Below are 22,683 nucleotides of genomic sequence, written 5' to 3'. Positions count from 1 at the left end.
CCGGCTTAGCACCTACGGCCTGCCTTGCATCAGGTGCCAGATACTGAGCCAACTCTCAAGGAGCTCAGAAGTTCACAGTGGAAAGGAAAGCACAGACATTTCAGTGTGAGACAAAGAGCTGGGAGGGCTGTGTCAGGACAAGAAAGGTGCGGAAGCATTAACACGAATTGGGGTAGAGGACTACTCCTCAGAAGAGCCACTGAGGTGAGGCTTAGGAGTTCATCCAGCATGACGGGGAAGCCAAGAAGGGCATGCTGGACAGAGCTGCATGGTGCTCTCGTGCTCAGTGCATTCAGGAGGGCTGGGGATGTGATGGTTGAGTGTGGGTCTCCAAGGTATGGAACATGCCATTTGAGAGTGTGACCTAGATGTTGAGGGTATTGGGAAGGCTTTCTGGGAATTCAAGTAAAGAAGTGGCATCATTAGATTTGCATTTTTACCTAAAAATATAACAGTATAAAGTATTAGAAGAAAACATAGAAGGGTAGGTTTATAACTTTGGTTGGGTTATGCTTTTCTTAGCATAATCCAAAGCCCGAAAACATAAAAAATAAGACTGACTTAGATGAGGCTACATAATAGTGAAAAGTGGTGATATAGCAAGAGATATTATAAATTATTTTTAATAAAGGCAAATAAAACTGAACATAACCAAGGATTAATATCTGTAGTATATAAGAGCGCTTATGAATCTGAAGAGAAAAAAACAAATGCTTCACTAGAAAAATCTAGGCAAAGGATAAATAAGCAACTCACTGGAGGAGGGGAGAGATACATGGTCATGGGCAAATGAAAGATGCTCACCTTTGTTAATCATCAAAGAAATGCAAATCAAAACGATATCACATTTTTCACCTGTCATAATGGCACCAATGAAAGAGAAAAATGCTCAGAGCAAGTGAGAAAAGCATATTCTCTTAACGGGAATTCAAATGGGTACCACCTGTCCAGAAGGAAATCTATACATCTATAATGAAAACTCAGAATGTACATTTCATGTCTAAGAATCTCTTCTAAGGAAATAATTGAAAAGTTGTACAAAGATGCATTGTGAAGCTATTGCACTGCATTGTTGTTTATAATGGCAAGTATCTGTACTTCAAGAAGCCCAAGGTCTGGTGACAGGAAGACTGTGCAAATAAATGATGAACATACTACAGCAATACATTCGTATCCACGTTTATAGCAGCACACTTCACAGCAGCTAAACCATGGAAACAGCCTAGGTGTCCATCAATGGATGAATGGATAAGGAAAATGTGGTACACAATGAAGTTTTATTCAGCCAAAAAGAAGATTAAAATTACGTAATTTAAAGGAAAATGGATGGAATTTGAGAACATTATGTTAAGTGAAGTAAACCAGACTCAGAAAGTCAAGGGTCATATGTTTTCTCTCATATGAAAAGGAAGGTTGGGGGTGGGTCTCATGAAAATCAAAGGGAGAGAGTAGAAGAAAGGGACCCAGGAGAGAGAGGAAGGGAGAGAGCAGGGAAATACTAGGGAATGATATTGGCCAAATTATATTGTTGTGTGCATGTACGAGTATGTAACAATGAGTCCACCATTATGTACAACTATAATGCACCAACAAAAAAAAAAGGTGGAAAAATAAAAAATAAATACATGATGGTACATTCACACAACAGAAGGCTATACAGTCATTGGAAAGGACTATGTAGATCCCTAAGTTCAATTTGGAAGGTGATCTGGTACTAGGTGAGGAAAGCAGGTTCCGGAACAGAACTCATGGTACATGTGTCTGTATTTATGTAAGAGAAATTATATGTGTGTGTGTGTGTGTATTTCATATATATGAAATCTCATTTATATAAATATAATTCTGCATAAAACATTGGGAAGGTTTTCCAACAAACCTTTAACTGCCTTGTCCCAGAGAAAGGGAATTGCTGTGGGACTGGATCTCTGCACTGTTCAAATATCTTTACAATAAAGTTGCCACGGAATCAGCAGTAGCCCTGCAAAGGAGCTACTGCGCTGGAGTACGTGTTGAGGAAGTTAGTGCCGGGGCCAGCAATTCATGAGCAAGCCCACACACACGTCACATATAAATACACAACCATTCATCTGCACATCTAAAGGTATGTAGATCTCTCTATTTTGATGTCTTACTGGTCCATGTCTAAAACTAAGTTCATCAAGCTCAGTCTCCACCTGGCTCCTGTTCCAGTGTCTCCCATCAGTGAAAGATGCCCCCACCCTACTCTGCCCTGGGACCAGTGGCAAGGGCATCATATCACCTTTGATGAGAAGAGCAAATGTTAGGTCCAACTCCATGAGCCCCCCTTCCTTCATTCTGTTTATTGGGCCCTGAATATGGCAGCATCTTCTCAAAGGGCTGCAAACCAGATACCTTGTGTGACCTGGCCAGCCTGGCTGCTACCTTCCTTGAACAAGGGGATGAAGAGATTCAACAACAGATTGTTTGGGTTCCAAGGCTTTTCCTAGTGGTTGAGTCCGAAAAAATGCAGACAACTTCATTTACTTTTAACAAAAAGAGGCAGGGAACCTTCCCTTCCAGACTGTGCTGTGCTGTTGAGCAACTGCAGAGCGCCTCCCAACAAGAGGGTTGCCTACAGCTACATCTTGAAAGCAAGCAAATGGCAGGAATAGAGGTCTGGCTGTCTGCACATCTAATTCATTCATCCTGATTGCTTGCACTTCCTCTTCTCTATCTGCTCCTGCTAGAGGACAGGAAAAGCTGGAACTGATGACAGATACCCAGATTCTTTTTATAAATGCTTTCAATTAATCTCTTTCCACCTCCCAGAGAAGCTGCTTAGATTGTCTTGGTTCCCAGTCCCTGGCAGCCTCCTTTCCAGGCAACTCCTGGTCCAGGCCAAGGACCAGAAGGCAAGTTTTGAGTCATGTTGAGACTCTAGGTTCGGACACCTGGTGTTAGATTAAACCCTCTCTGCCTGCTCCAAGGTTGGACCTGAGTGTTGGACCCCGGACTCCACATTATATAACAGTTCCCTGTGCTCCAGCCCTGGTTATAAAGGTGACACTCCCCTCCATTGTTACCCACTGCTTTCTCCAGGTGCTGAAGCCTACCCAGCTATGTCTGAGGACTTCCGACTACTGGACTCCAGCTGCTTGCCTGCCTCTACCTGTGCCTGCACTCCTGCCACTGTGCCCTACCCATCTGTTTTCATGGGTCACCCCCAGCTATTCCCTGCCATCACAGGTGTGTACAGTGGAATGCAGCTGCCCCAGTGTCTGTGACCAGTGGTCCCCTCACCCTGCCCCACCCATTCCAGGCCTAGCCCTTCTCAATCTGCCTTATTGTGCTGCAGGTAATCAAGTGATTGTTGCTTTTCTGTGAACTGACAGAATGAGGCAGCTCTCAATATTAAAATATGTTCATCTCATTAAAATAACATCAAAAACCAGGATGGATTTTAAAAATACATGAGAAATCTGTATAAACTATACAATGTTGTTAAAAAAAATTGAGACCTAAATAAATGAAGACTTTTCATTGGAAGACTCAATATTAAGGTATCACTTCTCCCTAATTCAACTTCTAGATTCAATATGGCCTCAAAGTCCTAACAGGCCATTTGTAGATATTGATAAGCTGATTCCAAATTTACATAAACATGCAAAGGACCTAAAAGAGGCAAACCAATTTTAAAAAACAATAAAGCTGGAAGATTAAACTACTGCTTTCAAGACTTAATATAAAGCCCCAGTTTCAAGATGGTTGTGGTACTGGTGTAAGAACAGGCAAACATGTGGACTGGGGATGTAGCTCAATGATAGAGCACTTGCCTAGCTTCCAGAGGTCCTGGGTTCATTCCCCAGTATCACTGGGAGGCAGAGGAGACAAATGTATCAATATTACAGAATAGAGTCCAAATACTTACACATATATGATGGATTAATTAAAAAAAATTTTTTTTTAGTTGTTGATGGACCTTTATTTTATTTATTTGTATGTGGTACTGAGAATCGATCCCAGTGCCTCACCCATGCTAGGCAATTTGATGGATTAATTTTTGAAAAAGGTGCCAGTAATTCAATGGAGGAAAGAGTAGTCTTTTTAATAAATGATGCTTGAACAAATGATGTCCATGTAGGAAAAAAAAAAAAGAACTCAAAAGGGATCAGAGACCTCATCATAGATGTAAAATACATGCTTCCATGGAAGAAGAAAACACAGGAGAAAGAGAAAGTCTTTAGGACCTTGAGTTAGAAAAACCCAAAAAAAAAAAAAAAAAAAAGAACCTCAAAAGATAACACTGAAAAAAAAAACCAGAATTTTATCGAAATTTAAATGTTTGCTCTCCAATAAATACTAGTAAGAAAATGAATTTAAAATTTGCTCTTCAATTGACACTGTGAAGAAAATGAAAAGGTAAGTAAGTCACAGATCAGAAACATACATTTGCAAATCATAAAGCTGATAAAGGACTTATAGCCAGAATATAAAGAGAACTCTTACAACTCAATAAGACAAAAAATGCAACAGGAAAATGAGCCAAAGATTTAAAGAGACACTTCACAAAGAGGATTCAAATGGCAGATTAAGCACGTGAAAAGATGTTCAACATTATTGATTATCAGGGAAACACAAATTAAAATCATAATGAAATACCACTATAGGCCCATTAGAATAGTGTGAAGGCTAATTTTATGTGTCAAGTTAAGTGGGGGTTAAGGGATGCCTAGAGAAATGTCAAAATATTATTGTCTGGTGTGTTGGCGAGGGTGTTCCAGAAGAGATTGGCATTTGAATCAGTAGATTTGAGAAACGAAGATTCACCCTCACCAGCGTGGAGAGGCATCATCCAGTCTGTCTAGGGCCAGAATAGAACACTGGTCATGATGTATCACTCTTCTTTTGATTTTTTTTTCCAACCACTTAAACATACAAATACCATTTGTAGCTTTCAGGCCACACAGAAGCATGCAGCTAGGCTGGATTTGGTCTATAGGCCATCATTTGCATACCCCAATCTCTATCTATGGCAGGGCTTCTCAATCTTGGCACTGTTAAGTTCTTAGCCTCTACCCACCCAGGTAGTGGGTACCTGCTCTATTGTGAAAAACAAAAAATGTGTCCTGTCATTGCCCTATATCCCCTGAGGGGCAAAATCAGCCCTGGTTGGGAATCACTGATCTACAGGGACAGCAGGTCATGGTTGCCCAAGGGGTAGGGGTGACGGGGAAAGGAGATTGGCTTGAAAGAAGCACAAGGGAACTCTTTGGGATAATGGAAATATGCCATATCTTGATTATGGTAGTGGTTATATAAGTATATAAATATGTAAAACATATTTACATATTTAAAATAAACATACTTTGAAAAGGCTGTTTACTGTATGCAATTTAAAAAAGTTGATAGAAGTAGAAAGAAAACAAAGAGGAGGAGGAGGAAGTGGAGGAGTGGGGGAGTAGGAATTACATTTAGCTGTAAGCATCCTGGCAGTTCAAGCAAAGAAAGAAACCCTCATTATAGTCAGATAAAAGGGAGGTTTCTCATTTACCTGCTTGGAATGTCAGAAAGAGGTTTCAGTCAGAATGTGTTAGTGAATTCGAGTCAACTCTAGAAGGAATTTCACTGCTCACATGTAAAAAGAACAAGCTACCAGAAAAAAATAAAAATAATAATAATAATTAAAAAAATCATCCCGATGGCTAAAACAGTAGTCATTATAATTAGGAAAAAGCAGGGATGATTTCCCTTGACCACTATTACTAAACAATGTTGTAAGTTACTAGAAAATATAGTAACATAAGAAAACAAAATCTTCCGGATAAACATTAAAAACAGATAAATTGTGTTATGACTATATACCTAGAAAACTTAAGAAAAGTGGTAAGATAATAGTTATTATAAATACAATAAAGTCAGTATTTTGTATATGAGCAAATAGCTAGCAAGAAATAGGAAAAAAATGTTGTATTCACAATAATGAAAAATAAAGAATAAAACACTAAGAATGGTACAGAAAAGGCACATCTAGATAGAGCATATTTTCTCTATTTTGATCTATTTGATTAGTGGCTGCCTAGGATTGAGAGTTGCAACAGGAAGTGAGGACAAATGGGCTCAAAGTTTCTTTTTGAAGTGATGGAAATTTCCTAAAATTAGACTAACATAACTGTAAATATCTAATCAGTGCATTATACACTTTTGGTGACTAGTATGGACTTTCTTAGTAAATATTAAATATGTTATATGAAATCATATGAAAAACTGTATATGACATCAGCATCAGACTAGACAAAGGGAGAAGAGCAGAACAGACTGCTTGGGTAGCAGATTTAAATTAAATGCAATGAAAACGATATTTCAATTCAGTGGAAATGATTTATGCAATAAAATACTGGCTATTCGTCAGGAAGAAAATAAAATTGGCTTCCTGTCTTACAGCATGCACCAAAATCTGTAATCTATCTGAAATTTATTTAAATGTAAAACAAAAAGCCATAGAAAAATACTAGAAGATGATCCAGGAAACTACATGTACAACAAAGAAACAAGGGAGACTTTTAAACTCAGCCTGGAAATCCAGAACCCATAAAAGAAAAGACACATTTATGATACTATAAAATAATTTAAATTTGGTAAAGTAAAAGGCGCCATAGAAATAAAATTAATAGGTAATAAGTAGCCTGGGAAAACATGTGCAGTGCATTTGACAGTTATGAGCTCTTATTTATCAACTGGAAAAACACAAGAAACAAGAGAAAGCGGAGCTTAAAACAGAGCAAATGATACACAGCAGATCAAATCTAAATGACCACAGTGTAGGAAAAGAGGTTCAAACTCTGAGTAGCCAAGGACCTGCACGTGAGAGTAGCAATGAGGTATCATATTTCACGTTCATTAGATGGCAAAATTCAAGAGGGATTCCTGTCACTGGCAAAACTTGGGGAAGGTGCAGGTCGGGTTGTGAGAATGGTCTGACACTGCTGATGGAAACACCAAGTCTTACACCCCTCAGGAAAGAGCTGAAGAGACCTCTATTAAAACGTTAAAAAGACCCTTTTTAAGGTCCTTTTAAGTCCTTATGCTAGGGCTCTATGCATAAAAATAAAAGGAACAGAACATTAGGAGACAGCTACCGAGATGGCCACAGCATAACTGTTAGTAGGGCAAAACACAAACAACCAGAAATAAACTGAGTGTGGATGAATACACAATGGTTGAATAGACTCTGGTGGGATCCACGCCTTAGAATGTTCTGCAATTTTTAAAATTTAGATCTCCACCACTGACAAGGTGGGTTGCAGAGATACATTTTACCCAAGTAAGATCCAATATTTCCCCATATATAGGCATAAATAACCAGATCCCATTTTGGTAAAATGAACAAGAACAAAAAAACAACCTACCCATGTACATGTATTTATATTCACTGGCTTGTGAATGGAGTAAAGTATGGGTGGGAACCCCCTGTTGATGTTGATTTCCTCAACATAATATTTAGTTGGTGTTTTAGTCAGCTGTTGAGTCACTGTGACCAAAATATACCACGAGAACAACTCAGAGGAGGAAAAGTTTATTTGAGGCTCACAGTTTCAGAGATCTCAGTCCATAGACAGGCGACTCCATTGCTTTGGGACCAAGTTGAGGTATCATATCATGGCCCAAGATGGGGCAGAAGAAGCAAAGAGAAAGGGGCAAGAGAGGCCACAGGAAAGACAGAGCCTACCAGGGCAAGCCCACAGTGCCCACCTCCTCCAGCCCCACTCTACCTTCCTACAGTTACCACCCCGCCCATTCAAACTAGGAAGACCTGATTAGGTTTCTGCTCCCCTAATCATCATTTCACCTCTCACCATTCCTGCATTAACACAGGAGCTTTTGGGGGACACCTCATATTCAAACCATAAAATTGGAGATAATGATGGAAAAAAAATCTTCATTATTTAAAAAAAGAAACAAAAGCTACCAATAATTAAAACAGAGTGAATGTTGAGTATGTGTATCTGCATGATGAAATGCAGGAAAGTGGTCACCAAATTGCTAGGTGGCTATATTAGGGTTGTGGGATTTGGGGTGCCTTTCATTCTCTTCCTTATACATTTTTAATGTTATGTTTTAACTTTTCACAGTGGATATGTATTGCTAATAAAGTCAGAAGAAAAAAGCAATGAAATGATTTTCATTGAGGCAAAAACAATCTACTCATTCTTTAAGGCCTCTCAAATTCACTGAGCCTTATTGTGTGCCATGAGTAGGAACAGAAGTTTTATACACAGCTGTCCCTCTATATCCACAGGTTGGCTCCAGGACACCCCTCTCTGCATGACACCAAAATCTGTGAAAGCTCAAGACCTCTATTTGCATAGAATATATATATTATATATCCTCCTGCATACTTTATTTTTCTTCTGCCTACTTTAAATCATTTCTAGATAATTTTAATATCCAATCCAAAGTAAATGCTATGTAAATAGTTGTTATACTATATTGTTTAGGAAATAATGACAAAAAAGCATGTTATCTGTGTTTGGTACAAAATTTTTTTTCCAAGTATTTTCCATCCATGGTTGATTAAATCTGAGGATGCAGAATGGGCAGACATGGATACCACAGTACTTTTTCTCTAATCCTTATGGCAACACTATAATGAAGGAGGCCTACGGTCTCAGAAAGGTTAGGTAACCTGCCTGTGTCTCACAGGTTACTGGTAAGTGTGGCAAGACAAGGTCTAAATGTAGGTTTAACTCCTAGACATTCTCCTGCACTGCTTTCTCACCTTGGGAGCTCTGTAGTTCACAGGGCATTTATTCCCTCATCTGGCCAACCCGTGTGTCCCCTCATTTACCATGCATATAAACCCCTGGCAGGTACCTCTCGCTATCCTTGATGCTGGGGTTCAAAACAAGTACTACAGGGTCCTGGCCTTCAGGAATCTCAAGGCCATTAGCATTTCAGCCTGTGACTGCTTGAGGAGGCAAGGACAGTGTAGTATCGATGTCTTGGCGCAGGTCTCTGTACATGTTTGATTCATTGATTACTAACTGAAGAGTGAAAACACAGCAGGAGAATCCATGAGCTGTTTTTTCCAGCTCTTGACTCTCTCTTCACCCATAGTGTCTTTCTCATGGGCCTCACCCATTGCAATATAATTTTTATATAATATTTAATATGCTCCAATTATTCCAAGCTCACCCTAAACCTAAAAACAAACATAAAACCCTACCTCCACATCTTAACTGGGAACAGGACTCTACAGTTAGGAGGAAAGTCCATATTTTATGTATTTTTGTTGGCTATTTGGAGCATGCACAAAAGTTCCCAGAGGAAGGAGGAACAAAAGATGTTAATTTAATACAAGTTCAAAGGAGAAAAACAGTTGCATTCATGCACACAATTTTCTTATACACACACAGAAACGAATCTATATTTTTCAAGCTTGTCACTGATTTTAATTAGCAAAGAAAAATTTCTGAGCGTGGTCTGGAGGCTCAGGACAACATGGGTTTGAGTTAATTAATACAGATAAAGCCAGGGTCTGCTAATTTTCCACCCTCCTGGGCCCCTTCCTTGGGTCCCAGCCTTGTACTCCCTGTAGCACACAGACTCCAACTAGAAAGAGCCAGGAAGAGATGAAATTGGAGAGTAACAACATGCTTAGTTGCCCCAGCTGCGTTGGGTATCTTTCCCTCTGTTTCTGCTCCTCTTTCTCCACACACCTTCCAAGCCAATCCCTTCAGGTCCTTGGAACCTGCCCTGCAGCTTCATACCCATCCCTCTGTCTGGCATCTTGTCCCCCAAATTCCACCCACACACCTGGTTGTGAAGACCTTGGCTGGATTCCAATGGTTAGGATGGTTCTCTTGCCTGCAGCCCCATGGGCCCTGCCCCACATTAGCTACACTCTGCCTCTTCACTGCCCACTGCATAGTCTCCAGACAGGAGGCAGCTGAGCCTCCTTAATGGTTGGGGCTCCTATCTATCTTTTCCTTTCCATGGTATTCTGATGGGCCTGAGATTGGCAGTTGCTCAGAGAATGTCAGCTATCTTCCCCATCATCTATTCAAATAATTCTACTCTGGGATTTGCACCTGCTCTGGATGGAAAGCCATCTAGATGTCCTCAGAATTGTCTATGTCTGCTTCTTTCAGATAGGGGTCCAAAAGTGTGGCTTTAATTGAGACCTTAAGGACAAAAGGGCACTTCTTCCCAGAGCATGCTGGTAGGGCTAACCATTTAACTGTATGTAATTTCCAAACTACTTTATATCTTTATATTAAAGCAAAAAGACCATATTGTGAACTAGACATTGCATTATTTTTTTAAAGATTAAAACACAAGGCTTTAACAGTCATAAAAGACCACATATATACATGATTTCATTTACATGAGATGTCTAGATATGCAAATCCATCAAAGCAATTTTTAAAATTATATATTCTGATTCTACCCAATCACTTATATTAGTCATAGTATTAGGACACTTTTTTGGAGAAGGGATGTCTACAGTTCCCATCCTGGTGGAGATGACAATCCAACCACGGACCTGCTTAGTTCCAAAGCCACAGGGCTTCTAACTGATGAGGCTGGCTGAGTCTGGCTAAAAGAATGGTGTGTGTGTGTGTGTGTGTGTGTGTGTGTATTTGCAGACTAAGCCCTTCTCCCTTCTCACAGAGGCCTTGGGAGCTGTAGGGCAAAGATGCTTAAGGGAGTAAGAATGACTTAATATTTAGCAGCCCTTCTTTGGAATTTGCTATCAGCTCTGCCTCCTTGGCCACACAGGTGGCAGTTCCCTATAACCTTCCAATGACTTGCTCAGGTCCTGATGCAGGCACCTCTACCCTGACCAGGGCCAAAGGCAGGCAGACAGCTGTCATCCCCAGGGACTGACCCAGTGAGAGCCAGGGAGGAGGTAATGGTGGAGTCTTCAAGGAAGAAGTAGTTTCTGCTCAGTTTGGAAGAAAATTCCGTAAACTGCTTATCTGAAGAGAAAGAGAGAGATGCCTTTTTCTGGAAACCACTATTATAGTGTTTATTGTAACAGGCAAAGGGAGAGGGAACAGAGTGATGAATGAAAAGTCATTTTCAAATAATAGAAATTTAAAAATGAATTCATTTTTAAAAACTAAATCAGGCATATAAAAGCAGGAGATGAGAAACTGCAGTGAGAAAGGGAAGGAAAAATAATCGGATTATTTAAAGACTAATCTGTTGAGAAGAATCAGGGGGAAAAAAATCGACTGCCATTTGCTATATGGTAGCTATATGACCTTGGGAAAAAATGGGGGGGGGGAATATATGTAAGGGAAGGGATGGGATTAGGAAAGACAGTGGAATGAATCAGACATAACTTTCCTATGTTCATATATGAATACACAACCAGTGTAACTCCACCCCATGTACAACCACAATAATGGGATGCTAATTAGAATAAGTTATATTCTACATATGTGTAATATGTTAAAATACACTCTACTATCAAGTATATCTAAAACGAACAAATAATAAGAAAGAAGAAAAAAGCAGCAAATATAAAGAAAGATATATATTTCTTAACACATTATGTGTGTGTGCGTCTATGTGTATGTATGTGTGTGTATTTTCTTAAAACCTTATTATTAGCGGGGTACAATGGCACACACTTGTAATCCCAGTGACTCAGGAGGTTGCAGCAGGAGGACTGCAAGTTTCAGGCCAGCCTCAACAACTTAGAGAGGCCCTGTCTCAAAATAAAAAATAGAAAGGACTGGGGATAAGGCTCAGTGGGGTAAAGTGTCCCTGGGTTCAGTCACCAGTACAAACAAACATACATATTACTGGGCCTGACATGATGGTGCATCCCTGTAATCCCAGATACTGGAGGAATAGGGGCAGGAAGAGCACAAGTTTCAGGCTATTCTGGGCAATTTAGAGAGACACTGTCTCAAAAAAACAACAAAAAAGTATTATCACCTGGGTAGTAAAATCATGTCTGTGATTGTCACGAGAAATGAACAAGGATTTTCACTGCTATTTTTTCTGAAATAATAAAAAATCAGACACAGTTTAAATGTCCATCAATACATAAATGTTTAAATAGAAGACAGTACATTCCAATGGAAGGGTAGACAGCCATTTAAAAGCTTACATCTGTAAATTAGGTAGAGATGAGCAAAAATATTTTCTAATGTCAGATTTCTGAAAGAAGAGAATATGAAATAGAATCCAGTGTGTTTACAATTCTGTAAGAATTAGATCAGCATTTGGACAAGGATTTGAATGGAACAAGCAAAAATTGCATTGGCTGAGTTGGTAAACAGTTAATTGATTAAATATTAGATTTATACATTTTAGTGTACAAAATTAAATCCTATATATAAATAACATGAAATATCTAAGTGCTTACAGGGTTCAGAGTTTAATCATTAAGTCTAGGCTTTAGAGCAATAAACTGATCTTACATATTTGCTTGTAGGAGGACCAACACCAAACAGGGCTCATGCTAAGGAAAAAAAAAAATCTTTCTTAGGAATAACTTGGGATGAGAACAGATCTTCTAAGAAAAAAACAGCCAAAAAAAAAAAAAAAAAAAAAAAGAAAGAAAGAAAACAGCCAAGTTTTGAATTCATGACTGCCTTGTTAGACTCCTTTGGTATATATGTTTCATTACGGCCATCGTCTAGTTACTCCTAAATCACTGCCCGGGTCTACACTGGCCATAGTTATCACTGCCATGCTTCCTAGGCCACACAGTGAAGACCAGCCATGGAGATGAACTGGCTTTGCCTTCTATCCACAATCTAAAGGTTACTGCTCAAGTGTCCGAGCCTGATCTTTATGGTTTTTCGTTAGTCGCAGAGGTTCTTTCTATTATAATTCAATTGGAGGAATCATGTCTGTTTTAAGTCTTTTCAGAAGTCCATTAAAAAATGAGATATTTTCTTTCTTTCTCTCTGTGCTCCCTGGATATCACAAGCTGAACAATCTTCCTCCACTGCTACCCTTCTGCCATGATGTTCTGCCTCATGTGGGCCCAGAGCAATACAGTCAGTGAATCCTGGACTGAGACCTCTGAAACCACTGCCTTCCTTTTGAAAGACTTGTACAATGAAACCTATAAAACGCTGATTAAAAAAAAAAAAAAAATGAAAGCACAGACTTCCTGTTATACACTGGAAGAATTATAATTGTTAAAATGTCTACACTGCTAACAGTGATCTAAAGACTCAACGGAATCCTGATCAAGATCTCAATGAAGTTTTTACAGAAATAGAAAAAACAAAAACAAAAACAAAAAAACAAAACCCAAAATTCATATGAAATACTGAAAAGTCAAAGCAATTTGAATTGTGAACAAAAAAGCAGGAAGACTCACATTTCCCAATTTCAAAATGCATTATAAAGTTGCAGTATTCAAATCAATGTGATACTAGCAAAAAACCTGGGACCTATAGACCAATGGAACTGGACAGAGCCCAGAAATAAACCAACATGTATACTATCAACTGATCTTTGACAAGAGTATCAAGAACACACAATGGGGAAAAGATAGTTTCTTCAATAAATTACGAAAAAAGCATGAAATTTGGCCCTTGTCTTACACCATACATAAAAATCAACTTGAAATTATACCAAACTAAAAAACTTCTACAAAGGAAATAATCAAATGAAAAGACAACCTACAAAATAGGAGAAAATATTTGCAAACCATATATCCAATAAAGAATAAATTGTCAAAATATGTAAGTCACACACTAATGTATAGCAAAAATAAACATTGACTGAAAATGGACAAAAGACTTGGATAGACATTTCTTCAAAGAATGCCCAAAAGATACAGAAGAGGTTCGCAACCTCACTAACTAGTAAAGTGCAAACCAAAACCACAAAGAGAGATCACCTCACTCATGTTAGGAGAGAAAAAAAGGATCAGTGAGGATGTGGAGAAAAGGGAACTCTTGGTAGGAATGAAGCTACTATAGAACATGGAATAGAGGTGCCTTTAAAAATCAAATAAAACTACTGCAGGATCCAGCAACCCAACATCTGAGTACACATCCAGAGGAGTTATAATTAGATCTTGAAGAGGTATCATGTTTATGTTCACTGAACATGTTCACTGCAGCATTATGCTTAACAGCCAGGATATGGAAGCAAACTAAGTGTCCACAAGTGGATGGATGGAGAAAGAAAACGAGGCAGACATGTGCAATGGAATATTATTCAGCCTTTAAAAAGGGAAAATATCCTGTCATTTGCAACAACATGGATGAACCTGGAGGACATTGCACTAAATGAAAAGTGTTAGTCACAGAACAACAGATACTGCCTGCTGTCAATCACATGAAGAAACCAAAATAGTCAAATTCACAGTAAAGAGTAGGTAGTTGCTGGAGGCTGATGGGGCGGGGGGGGGGGGGGGGGGCACAATCTACTAAAACAGAACATGTGTACTTTGACTCAGCAATTCCACTCATCGGTATATACCCAAGAGGAAAACACACATATTCACCAAAAATCACCTACTAGTGGAACGTTCATAGCAGCAGTGTTCTTAATAGCCCCCAAACTGGTACCCTACCCCAACACCTGTCAACAACATAATAAACTGTGGGATGTTTATAAAATGCAATGCTTTGTATTGAAAATGAGCAAATTAAATATAACAATAAGAGGAATCTCACAAACATAACAGCAAAAGAAGCCACCCAGGAAGAGTGCCTATGATTCCCTTTGTAAAAAGTTTGAAACAGGCAAAGTTGATTGACTCTGTTAAGAAGTCAGGATAGTGGTTAGCCACCTTGAAGGAAACATTAGTCACTGGGAGATGACACAGGGGCTTTGGGTACTTGTAATCTTCTGTTTCTTGACTTGAGGCTGATTACATGGGTATATTTAGTTTGAAAAAATTCATCAACGTATGCTTTTATGATTTGCATACTTCTCTATGTATCTGTTATACTTCACTAAAAAGTTTTGAAACATATTTTGGGGACTGGGGGGAACCCTACCCCAACATTGGTAGAGTGCTTGCCTAGCATATGCAAGACCCTGGGTTTGATCCCCAGCACCAAATACACATATTTTTAAAATTTAAATTTATTTATTTATATTGATTATAGCAGGGCTCAGTGGCACATGCCTGTAATCCCAGCGACTCAGGAGGCTGAGGTGGGAGGTCAAATTTGAGGCCAGCCTTGACAACTTAGACTCTGTTCTCAAATTAAAAAATAAGCTGGGTATGTTGGCACATGCCTGTAACTTCAGCAATTCAGGAGGCTGAGGCAAGGGGACTGAAAGTTTGAGGCCAGCCTCGGCAACTTAGCAAGATCCCAAGCAGCTTAGTGAGGTCTTAAGCAGCTTAGCAAGCCCCTGTATCAAAAAAAAAAAAAAAGAAAGAAAAGAAAAGAGGGGGAAAAAACCGGGGGGGGGGGGGGTGGTCTGGGGATGTAGCTCAGTGATAAAGTACCCCTGGGTTCAATCTCCACTATAAATAAATAATCAGATAGATAGATAGATAGGGCTGGGGATGTGGCACAGTGATAGAGTACTTCTGGTTTCAATCCCCAGTAATGAAAAAAATATCTATCCATCTATCAATCTATCTATCTATACATATATATATATATACATATATTTACATTAAATACATATACATACATATTTGAATATACCCTCAGCCAATCTCTCTCCCCCAAAGTCAGCATTTTATGTATGTGTATTGCCACTTGGCAATGTGATATACTTAAATCAGTCCAAGTAACTTCACGAAGGTTACAAGGATTCCACAGATGTTGGAAACAAGACCAAAATGATCTGAAATTTTAAAATCAGCCGTGGTGTTTTGGTTTTACAACAGAAAGAGTACATCAATCCCACAAGGATGGAAATCCAAAGTGGTAAAAATGAGAAAGAAGACGGCTTTTGCATCAATAGCAGGTCTTGCTCTGCAGAAGGACAAAGGGAAGGACAGGACCAGACAAAGAAGTGAGAATAAAGACCCAGGCCTGAGAAATGAGGGTGAGCCCATGGCAGATTTGAAAGCAACAAAGGGGCAGCCTGGAATGGACACTGGCGTGACACAAAGATAGTGTGATTGAGGGCACTCCTAATGTGTGGGAGACACACATTCACACGCAGTCCAGGCCGGAGAGACCCAAAAAACTCTGCCAAGCCAATGAAAACGGACAGATGTCAGGGGGCGGGGAATGACATGGCTCAATTTGGAATGCAGAAATGCTCCTTTTTTCAAGAGAATCTAGTCATTCATAAAACCTCAACTTCACAAGGGCAAAATGATTTTAAATTTAAAGGGGAACCCATTGGTCTCAATGGCTGGAAAAATCCCATAAAAATAATATCTAGATCATTCAGTCATCCTTTCAATATTATCTATTGGATGCCTACTCTGAGCAATATTGTGTTAGAAACTACATGGCTGAGAAAAGAGGTACAAATTCTATTTTCAACTTGATGGACTGCTATTTGATAACCCACTGCTAAATTCTTTAGTTTACTGTAAACCTAATACCCAACTACTGAAGTTCTCAGGTTGGGGTAGTGTTTAAAAGCATGGAACTTGAGCTGATTAGTATTTTTGTGTCAACTTGGTTAGGCTGTAGTACCCAGTTATCAAAGACTCATCTAAGTGTTGCCCAGAAGGTATTTTGTAGATGTGGGTAACATCCACAATCAATTAGCATAAAGGAAACTTCCCTCAGTGATTCGAGTGAGCCTCATACAATCAGTCGAAAAAGTGAAAAGCTGAGATGTCCCTAAGAAAGAAGAAATTCTAGTTTAAGATGGAAACATCAGCTCCTGCCTGCCTGCCCTCCAAATATCATACTTGCCAGTCTCCTCCATCACACAAACCCTATAGCTTCTGCTTTTCTGGGGAAGATAAACTGACACAGACCCTGAGCAGGCTTCAGTGTTAGAGCTCTGGCTCTGCCATTTCCCTCCCTCGATGACCCTTCTACCTCCATTACCTCATCTGTAAGATGGGAATAATAAAAGCCTTCTAACTCATAGGAATTAGAAACCCCCCAAAACAGAGAAGGTATTTTGAAAGTGTTTGTGAAAGATGTAGCATCTATATTTCTTAGCTGGAAAACTACAGATGTTATATTTCTAATAATTTGTCATCAACTAGTCATTCTTTTCCCCTCCAAGAACAGAACAGCCTTGCACCATGACCCTCACCAGTCACAGGTGGCAGAGTGAGACATCAGACTAACCCCACACATAGGGACGATCTGGCAAAGCTGGAGTCAAAGCACTTCTGGAACATTCCTAACTCTCCAAGTTCTCAGCTGCTCAAAGCAGCTGCGTATAACAGGGTTACCCAGGAACAGACCCCAGCACAGAGCTATTCCTACTATTTGCAAGGGTGGAGTTTTCAAAAAGGGGTCCTCATCATTCTTTCTGTCCTCACTGTTGATATTCTATCACAGCAACCTGCCCTGACCCCCAGGACAGAAAAATTCAATGGGGAATTAAAGTGTTGTTTTTGTGGGCATATGTTTTGGGGGGACAGGAGGATGATGATGGTGATGATGATGATAGCTGACATTTATTGATCACTCATTAGATGAGTGATCAATAAATCACTTACATAACAGAACTTACATAACAGAATCCTGTAGATGCTACACCCACTTACATAACAGAATCCAGGTAGATGCTACACCCACCAACCATGCTCATTGTGCAGAGGACCAAATTGAGTCCCTGATAGACAAACAACTCACCTAAGGACAGACAGAAAGTGAAAGAGGTGTATTTGAGCCCTTTCTGGCCCAAGGTCTAGTTTCCCCTTCTGTGTACACTCTGAGCCTGGATTGTGAGGAGGGGTCCACAGAGCAAAAGGCAAGGGAGGAAGCACAAACTGAGCTTTGATTGATGGCAGCATTTGACATGCTCAGGCAGTGCTATGGTTAAGTCAACCTATTTTAAACAAGTCTCAAGACTGAAATAGAAGAAATCATAAACAGGTTCCTTCAGGAATTTTTGTTGAAATATATAATTTATGCCCATTTTTATACATAAATATCAAAGTTCATAAAAGATTCATACTTTACTATTTGAGTCTTTCATCTTTATCTAAAAAAAACATAAGGCAAGGCCATTTTGAAATTACTTCTCATTTATTCACTAGCAGTGCAATAAAAAAATCAAACATCCACTTTCTTGAAAAATAATAAAACACATTTATTCTAATTTGCTCTCCTATTACACCAGTTTCTTCCTATAGGATTTCACACTGACAAAAGATATTCTGTATTATTGTTCTCCTATAGGATCCTGTGAACTACTTTTCAAATTATTTTCTTTTTTAAAAATATTTTTTAGTTGTTAGTGAACCTTTATTTCATTTATTTATATGTGGTGCTGAGAATCGAACCCAGTGCCTCACACATGCTAGGCAAGCGCTCCACTACTAAGCCACAACCCCAGTCCCTCAAATTATTTTTTTATAGCTCAGAAAACAAAAAAGGATATACAGGATCAGATTCTATCAGAAAGTGATAATTTTTTACACCAGGAAGATAGACTGGGTCTCAGATACTCTTGTCTAATAATACCAACTCGACTGGCTCTCAATATTTTTCTAAGCCCTAATTTAAAAGAAAAAGACTTGTAAAAACAGTTTACTTTTTGTCCCAGAGATTTGTCCACAATTACAATATCCTTTGGTCCATAGTTCTATGGCATTAACGCAGGATTGACCTGAATCCTGCATCAGAGGAGATATTAGGGAGGAAATATTCTCAGATACTCACATCAGGAGGAGTATGGAGACAGGTGGAGGTACTACAAGTGAAGGCTACTCTAAGTCTCCAAACTGTAAATGTGCCTTGCTGTGCAACTGCTTCCAGAGATAGAAGCATGTAGCAGCACATTGAGAATCATGGAACTATCCTGGCTCCTCTCATCTGGGAGAGATTATGTTGAAAACTGCTTGGGCTTCATGATCCATGAACATCTTTGTGTAGACTTAGCTAAGATCCCCAAAGTCAGGAAGGCAAAGAGTTAAGAATGGCACTCTAGAATCCTGGAGGTATAAAGTCCTTCTCTGAGGCCACCTGTCTTTCCCCTTTTGGGTTCTGTGTCTCAGAAGTTTTCACAGGAGCAGCCTCAGCAGAAGAGATGGGGATGCTGCTGCTTTCCCTCCCTCTTCTCTGTAAAAATGAGCCGGCATACTGCAGTCTTCATCCTTAGACTCTCCTCCATAAGGACGGGTTTCTACTGGATTTTTCAGAATGTTTTCATATAATTAAACCCTCCTGAAAATCTGTTCAATTATTACACAAAGAATAAGCCTATAAAACAGTCCCTCTTGAAACTTTTCTCTTCGGACAATGACATGAAAACATTTCTTTCACAAGAATACAAGAAAAACTCCACATGTTTAGATTTCTGACTTTCCGACATTGGGATTCCTAGTTTTACACACTTAGGATGCAAGTGTGCAAACATACATGAGTGTATACATGAATGCATGCATGTATATTCATTTGTATTTCATTCTTAACTAAAATACAGCTAAAAACATCCAATGAACAATGTTCCAGCTAATCCTCTCAGATCAATTTTGTAAATTCTGGGAGGCACCTCCTTAAAGCACCATCTTTTAAAAACAGCAAGACCTACCTACTGCTGATCCTGGACAAGAGACCTTAATAGGGATAAGTACTGTCTGGACTGGGCAAGAACCAACAGTCACATCACAGTCCCTTACTTTACTAACCAGGTTAGTAAAGAAATTCCTGAGGTTTCAAGGCTATGATAAGACAGCCATAAGGTTCATCCATTAACTTAATGGCAAACGTAAGTGACGTCGATCTGTTCTATTTTGTTTTGTTATTTAGACAAGTTTTCCCCACTCTTGAAACAATAATGCATCTACTTTACTTTTTCTTTTTTAAACCAATGGCAATTTAACTTTATTTTAAAGATTCACCTTTAACTTATCAGTTAAACAATTATCACAGAGAACTTACATAACAGAATCCTGTTTGACTGACATTTCACATGTCAAGGCTCTGCAGCTCTGACACGCAAGGTGCTTAGATAGCTGGCAAGACTAAGTACACCTAAAGCTCAGCTGAATCCCTGTTCTGTGTTTCCACTCTGTTCATCTGCTTTCCCATGGGCAAGCAGCCACCACCTATCGCAGAGCCATCTCAGTCTTAGGTCAGCAGACAATACAGGCGAAATCTGCAAAGAACGCACTGGCTTGGGTGTGGTCACCGGCAAATAAAAGCACAGATCCCCCGGTTGTAGGCTCTAAAACCAAGAGCCCGCACCCTTGGCGGGTAATCCCCAAGCCTGTTTCTCCCCAATTTTAACACCAGCCCTGATGACTACCCCTAGGAAGCACAGCAGTCCCTAGACCCGGGCAATCTGGTCAGACAAAGCCAGTTACTTTCGAGAGCAGACTCTATACCCAGGAGACCTCTGGCCTCTGGGACTTGCATTGCAACCGTCCGCTGCGCGCCGCTAAGCACAGCACGTCTGAGCTGCTGGTCAACAGCTTGGGGCAGACGGCGGCGCCTCAGCCTGAAGGCACCCTAAGCTGGGGAGGCGACTGTGCCCCAGCCTCACAGCGTGGGGACGCTGTACTCCCAAGCGGAATTCTCAACAGGGCCGAAGGCCCCAACGCAAACCCCAACGAGACGGCACATGCCTTGAGGTTTCTCCGCGAGCATTTTCCATACCAGAACACTTCACACCTAAATTCTAGGGGGGCCCTGTTTCGACGTCGGGCGAACACCAGGGTCGGCTATTGTTCTCCGGGGCGGGAGACGCCCCCCATACAGCCTCCCTGGCATCATTTGCCTCCGGGCAAAGCCCTTCAGCTCTGCGAGAACAGGGCGTGCCGGGGGCGCTGCAGATTATCACAAAATCCTAACTGAGTCCCTACGGGCACGTTACAAGCTGGGAAACAAAGCTCCTTGCGGGGACAGCTTCACACCCGTCCGAGAGCCGCCATCCTGGGTCCCTTGCCCCGTCCTAGGGCCACGCCCAGCCCGCCACTCGGGCCGCCGCGCCCCTTCCCCAGCACTGAGGGTCTTTAGGCCGGAGACCCGCCTCTCAGCTGCCTGCCCCTCCCCCCGAAGACGCCCCTTCCTAAGGCAGACCCCTCCCCCGCAGAGCTCTAGGCTCCAACCCCCTCCGGGCTTCCCTCCTCAAACCCAGGCGGTCTCCACCCTCCCGCATCTCTCCTCCACTTCTCATTCTTCATCCGATCAGCCTCGCCCCGCGCCACCTGCACCGAGCTCCTTCCCTCTGTCCTCCGAACCTCCCTCACCGCCCCACATCCCGTTCCCTTCTCAAACCCTGGTCCCTGCAGTCTTCCCTCAGACTCGGTCACCTGTCCCCACCCAACTCTCCAGCCTTCCCCATCTTTGCTCAAAACGAGGCCTTTGCCTCTGTCTCTTCCCTTCCCGGCTCCTCTCCAGCTCAGACTCTAGCCCCCTCCCCTAGCCCAGGGCGTCGAGGTCCTCGCCCGCCGGGATCGATATTGCGGGTTGGGCTCTGGCTCAGGGCTCAAGGAAGGGACGCACATACGCGCCGGGAAGGGGTCGGGTAGCGGCAGTAGGCCTTTGTGGTTCCCGCAGGTGCCTCAAAGGCGATGGCGGGAGTCTTCTGCAGGCGTCCGCTCGCTAACCGGGCGGATGGAACGGACCGCGGAGTCTGGTACAGGCTTGGCATAAAGTGGGATGGTCTGAGGGTGTGTATCTGGATGGTGGGTGGGGACCGGGGACGGCGCCGATCCAGAAACGCGGCAGGACGGGCCGGCGATCGGAGAAACCACCCTCGCCCCTTGCCTTCCAGCCATTCACTGCACGCAGATCAACGAGGGTAGGGCACCTACTGTGTGCTGAGCACGAATCCCTTCCACCCAGCCACCTCCTCACCCCAATTATTTGCAAATCCCACGAACACATAAAACGCCAAGGCACGATATCCTGTGGGCGTACAAAGAGGACCTGCCTAGCACTCCCGTTCAGCAGACTGGCCGCCCCCAATTCCAAACCTTCCACCGCGTCCCCGGCAGCTGGGCCCCTCGACGCACCCCATTCCCTCCCTTTTGTGCACCTCAGAGAAAAACAGGGAGGGGGCGAGATGGAGGTCCCAGCCTGGGGAGACGATGCCCACCTCTACCCTGTGCCCACCGCCCTCACCCACTCCTCCGTGATGCTGCTGAGATGGCTGGTTGATCGTTCTGTCTCCCGGTCTCGCCGCGGCGCGGGAGCTGCCGGTGCTTGGGGCGCCCGCGGCTGCAAGCGCGCTCGCTCGGTGGCCGCCTTAGCGCGCTTGGCGCTGGACTCCGAAGTGGCGAGCGGGGGAGGGGACGCGAGTGGGGGCTGGGAGAGGCCTGGGCCAATCACGGATCAGATGGCTCCTCCCCAGCGCTCCCCACCTCTCGCTAGCAGGTTAGGGGGAGACTGGGACCCGCGGCATCCCGCACCTTCCGCGCGGCGCGCGGCGGCTGCCGCCTTGGGACTACAACTCCCGACAGACCCTGCTGCAGAGCCGGGGTCCGAGAGGGGACAGAGGGCGCGGCCCGAGAACCCGGCTGACCCTCCCCCGCCCCCGCGCCCTTCTCCGCGTTCCTTTGGGTTTCCATGGTGACTTGCAACATTTCACAAAGCCCGGGCGTTGGAACGCGCTGATGCACTGGTCTCCTGGGAGGGCTACGGGGGAGGGTTCCGAGGACACACTGCCTCCCCTCCCCCT

At 42.0% G+C, this 22,683-nt stretch overlaps 1 protein-coding gene across 1 annotated transcript in view; it reads right to left on the bottom strand.

The window, feature by feature from the left end:
* The window catches only part of Dpysl5 (dihydropyrimidinase like 5), a 79,350-nt gene extending 57,119 nt beyond the window's left edge, over nucleotides 1-22,231 (bottom strand). The window contains exon 1 of the mRNA XM_071601983.1: nucleotides 22,128-22,231. The gene's annotated coding sequence lies outside the window, so the exon portion shown is untranslated. The remainder of the gene's footprint in view (nucleotides 1-22,127) is intronic.
* Between the last annotated feature and the right edge of the window lie 452 nt (nucleotides 22,232-22,683).

Source organism: Marmota flaviventris, chromosome 14 (assembly GCF_047511675.1).
Source record: "Marmota flaviventris isolate mMarFla1 chromosome 14, mMarFla1.hap1, whole genome shotgun sequence".
NCBI classification, from domain to species: Eukaryota; Metazoa; Chordata; class Mammalia; order Rodentia; family Sciuridae; genus Marmota; species Marmota flaviventris.
Note: the sequence above shows the minus strand (reverse complement) of the source record. Positions and strands in the feature narration are given on the sequence as shown.